Below are 5,504 nucleotides of genomic sequence, written 5' to 3'. Positions count from 1 at the left end.
TCATATTCTCTAATGGCCCTCATCTGGATCAGTGAAGTTGGTAGCCAGTTCTCCTTTCTATACAACTTACATAATGGAAGGAAACATTATTGCTGTGTAAATGCTCGTTAAATTTACTTTCTTCTTCAGTGTTACACAACCCACGGCTTGGAGCTAACTAGAGTGACAGTGGTCGATGCTAAGCTGCAGGTTGTCTATGATACATTTGTAAAACCAGATGGTGAAGTTATAGACTACGACATAAGGTATGCTAATTAGTCTATAGTGCTGGAGGATTAGATTCAATAAATTGACAGGTAACTACATAAGAAGAAATATACCTCTCAGACTTCTGTTTCTACTAACATACATCACACCTTCAATCAAGAATGTTGCATTCTTACAGGCTCGATTAGGAAGGATTTTTCTCTTTGCCTAGTTAATTTTGGGTTTTTTCTACACTTGACTCTTTCTCCACTTGAAAAAAGTTAAAATTGCAAAATTCCCTAAGAGGGTAGAAACAAATGCAATTTTCATCTGTACAGCTTAACAAGATTGATTGTTTTTAGTATGGATTACTTATATTTGTGCTCCTGTTGGGTTTTGTCTTTGAGACCTGAAAGACATGTTTTCAATTCCTGTTAGTTCTTTGAAGTTCTGCAACTTCTATGAGAAGAAACAGGTTCTTAGGCTTACTGTAAAAAGTGTTGGAGGAGAATGAACATAATGTTCCTACTTCTTCAACAGCAGTATTTGTTTGCTCAGAGCCCTGTCTTTCGTCAATGCTTAATAAAAAGGCTCAGTTGCTTGTACTGGTAGATCTAAGTGAAAGAAAGAATGAAGGGAAAAAAAAAAAAGCCTTGTGTTGAACATCATGGGATTTCAAAGCTAGCTCATGTTAACTTCAGATGTTGGGGGAATAACTACTGTAGACCTCGTTCTTCTAGATATTTTATAGTGTCTCCTTTAATGAAGCTCTTTTAAATCTGTCTTTAGACTCTCTAGCGTTACAGATGATAATCTGAAGAATACCACAATGTCTCTTCGGGATGTGTAGGCAATACTGCTAGACTTGTTCAGTGCAGATACTATTTTAGTTGGACACAGCTTAGAAGGTGATTTAACTGCTCTCAAGGTAAAATGACCTGTTAGAAGCCAATTTTTGAAAAGTGTTCACTACTCTTGGTGTTGTAATTAATTTCAAAAAGGTAAAGATTGTTGCTTTTTGACAGATCAATATGTAAGAAAAAAAGAAATGTGTACTTGATTGTTAAATGATACCTGTATTAAAGACAATCCTGCATTCAGAGAAGGAAGAAAGGTGTACACAAACACAGTATGGTGAAGATTATGACATTTTGGGCTTCCTACTTTTGTGTTCAGTGCTCCTAGTTGTGTGAAAATACATCATCACTGGATAATGTGGTCTTCATTTCTGGGTTCACAGAAACCTGGAATTTTATGTTTTCTGATCTTGATGAACTCATGACACCAAGTGCATAGAAGGCAGTAACAATTCAAGTAATACTAAGGTATTGCTCTTAGAATTTCTGTAAACAATGATCCTGCCTGACAGCATAACTGTGTACCAGAAATGCATGATTTACACTATTAAATGTCAACAGTAGAAATATCCCATAAGAAACAGAACCATCTGCTCAGGAAGGCACTTATCAATGTATGTAAATACCTGAATGAAGGGTGTGAACACAACAGAGCCGGGCTCTTTTCAGTTGGTGCGCAGTAGCAGAACAAGACACAGTGGGTAAAGTCTGAAACACAGGAGATTCCGTCTGAACATCAGGAAATACTTTTTCTCTGAGAGGGTGACGAAGCACTGGCATAGATTGTCCAGAGATGTAGAGTCTTCTCCCTTGGGGTTGGTAAAAGCCATCTAGATATATTTCTGCCTCTAGGTGGCCCTCTTTGAGCAAGCGGTTTGACCAAGATAGCTTACACAGGTCAACCTCCTGAGGTCCAACCTCAGTCATTTTATGATTATTACTAATAAAGGAGTTATAATTTAGCTTTGATAGGCTTTTCTGCTTGTTATATTTAAAGGCCAAAGCAAATGAGACTTAGCAGTGAGGTGATTTTATCTAAACCCAAAACTAATCATATTCACTATTTAATACACAACTAATGAATTGCTGATAATGATTGCATCGACAGAAATCACTGCAAAGCACAGTTTTCCCCAGTTTGCCTTTCTGTAGGGAACAGAGGAACACAAAACAGGTTACACAGTGTTTGGAGTGCAAGGATTTAGTTTGGGCATGTTATTGAGAAAGGAAATGGTTTAGATGCTAGATGAGATTCCTTTATTAAATAAAGGAGGTGCAAGACTACAAATGGGTGTGTAATCGTGTTATCCTCTGCTCTTTTCCAGCTAATTCATGACACAGTAGTAGACACATCAGTAGTGTTTCCTCATCGGCTAGGTTGGCCTTACAAAAGAGCACTCAATAGTTTGATGGCTGACTACCTCAAGAGAATAGTTTGATGGCTGACTACCTCTAGAGAATTCGTCAAGATGATGGTAAGAGCGCAGGTTCTTATTAAGCAATTGGTATATTGCATCATGCAATGGAAGGTAGGAATAACCCAGAAAACTGAAAAGGTAGTAATACACTTGCTATCATTTAAAGCTTTGTCATGAATACCTTAAAGTCAACAGTATAGTAAAAGCAGAAGATACACCTGGAGGGTAAGACGATTGGTGGTGTGGTTTAACCCCAAACTACAACTAATCACCCCAGAGCTACTCACTCATTCCCACCTGTACAGTTGAGCTGTCAAAGTGTTCAATGTACAAAAGTGTTCCAGTTTCTTTCCCTTGTAGAACGGACAATCTTAAAATTCTAAAGGTAGTATGTTGAGGATACAAGACCTGAAACTCTTAGGTGGCTTGACTTACAGTATATCATATACATCATTTGACTGAAAAATTTAATACATAACAGAACTCAAAGACATAGTTTCAATAACAGCCTTTTCAGAATATTTGAAAAGCATGTCTCAGAGGTTGTACTTTCTTGAGCAGGTTCAAATAGCAATAGGTAAGGTGTAGAATGGCAAGGCAGAGCACTACTTCATGGGTTGGAAAGCACATGAGAATTGAAACTGTGATGGGAAGCTCAGATGATTGCCTCAGTTTTCTTATCCAAATCACAAAATGGTTTCTACTGATTATTAACTGTTCTATTTGGTTTTTATGGTACATTTAGCAGAGGAGAAAACTGGAATCTGCAAAGTTATTACCCTGTGTCTTCTGGTTCTGTGAATAATAGAGGTTGTGAAGTGGTATAAACTCGACCACAGATAAAATCTATTGCACTCCTCTGTTAGGTTCCATAGCTTTTATATATAAAATCTAAATAGATATTTCAGGGATAGTTCTTATGAAGAGATGCTGGTGAAAGCATTCATGTAAATCTAGTGGTATCTGCATATATTTTTAAGAATGCCCCTTCTACACATGTGGCTGTATACCTAAGCTGCTCACTGAGAGGGAAGTGTAACCACTTCCACACTCAATGGGATACTGCATTGCTTTAATATGTTAGGTATCTGAATTGCAGTTAAATGTTTGCAAGTGTCTCGATATCTTGGCTTCTGGGTCTAGGCTGCTACATAGGACAAATAATCTCAAATCACTGTCATTTAAATTTTACAAGAGATAGCTAGAAATGAAGTAATATTACTCTTTAGTGCAAAAAGATTATTTTTTTTTTAGCTGCTACCTCAGAAACACAGAATGGGAAGAGGATTTTGCCACCTTCAAAAAGCTAAACTGTATGCTGTGAGATTTTTCTTCCACAACTGTTAGGATTTCTGAATAACCAATGCCTGTCCCAGACCTATTTGAGATTCTCTGTGCCTTTATTAGATCTTCTGTACTCAAAGCGATATCTTTCTTTAACCTAAATTAAACCATAAGGGATTTAAATTTCCCTTCAGTGACCTCACTTAGGGTTTAATGAGGTACACGTATTCAAATTAGTTAATCTGACACAAATCTTTGTTTGTGAAGAAGAGATTGAGTAGGTCTTTTCTCCACCTGTACTAAAGTTACTAAGACAGACCAAACACACAGCTTTGGCTTTGAATAGGAAGTGCTCATTACTTAACTACTATTATCCTGACAGCCTGCATTTTCTTGTATTAATGTAATGTTAGGAAAGGTATTCTGATGTCTACAGTAAGTGCCAACTAATGAGGGGATTGTGTGCAGATCTTGTTTGGATGACTAACACTCCTTTCTAGCCAGAATGCATTAAAACCTTTCAACTGTACTATTTGTATTTAAGGGAATTGTATAAAATGTGTAGATTTTTAAATGATTGACTTTAAAAGCTTTGACTAAATGTAATAAAAATGTATTACAGTATATAATTTAAATCGTTTAACTCCATTCTATTTAGATTTTGTGGAGTATTTCAGTAGATCAGGGCAAGTGGATTGTCCTTAATTAACGATAGTAAAAAGTTGCCATCCAGTTGCAAAATCAGCTTGTCATCTGTCACTTTTTTGACTTCTAGTTTGAAAGTACATGACTTGGAGATGCTTTGTAAAGGCAGTTATGTTGAATACTGTAGATTACTAATCCAAGCTCCATTGGATATTGAAGCTGGAGGTTGCAGTGGCAAAATTGGTTATTGCCAGACAATAATGGACTATTAGAAGCATATGGCTATAACAATGAATCCTGGTAGTGAGAGGTTGCACCAAAAGCTGTCTGAATACCAAGTATTTTCTTAATATTCTCAACAATTGTTCATCATAATGAATGAAGCCACCATTCTTTTATAAAGAAATACATAATCTAACACTTCTAATTTTATTTTTGTTCTCCTCCAGTTAGTGGCCATAATTCCAGGGAAGATGCAATTGCTTGTATGGAACTAATCCTTTGGAAGGTCAAGGACAACCATAGGAAAAGAAAACGATGATTATGGCTCTGGGGGAATAAGGTGTGGGAAAAAAAATGTCAACATGGTTTGGCTCACTGCTCTGTAATGCTTCAGGCTCAGTTACTTTTCTGATGTAAAAAAAAAGAAGATGGGAAAATCTAATGGTAAAACTCAAATGTACTTCAAAATGTACTTCTGAAGCCTAAATTGTACAGGAAGGGGAAAACACAAATGCACAAAATACATACAAGTAAGATGCAGAGAGTAAATTATTGTGTTAAACAGCAAGCACATCTTTTTTTTTTTCTCCTGTTCTTAAAAGAGTATTATTTCTGTAATCATCCTTATTGCTCTGTGTAGCTAAAAGCTGTTATTTGCCGTAAGAAAAAGTTTAAAGTTCTGGATGTAACTCTTTACTTCACCTTTTTCAGGCTCTGTGAAATAAACTTTATTTGAATAGCAAAAACTTAAGATTATTGTTTTCTTTTTCACTCTCCCTCCTGGTTCTCTCTACCTCTCCATCTGTTTTCAACGAGAGAGAAGACAAACTTACTCATGTTTAATGTACTAGTTGACAAGAAAAGGCATAATGCTATAAATATGACCTCTGCT

The sequence above is a fragment of the Chaetura pelagica genome, unplaced genomic scaffold, assembly GCF_000747805.2.
Source record: "Chaetura pelagica isolate M959 unplaced genomic scaffold, ChaPel_1.0 scaffold126, whole genome shotgun sequence".
NCBI lineage: Eukaryota > Metazoa > Chordata > Aves > Apodiformes > Apodidae > Chaetura > Chaetura pelagica.
The sequence above is the reverse complement of the archived record's forward strand: the minus strand, read 5'-3'. Positions refer to the sequence as shown.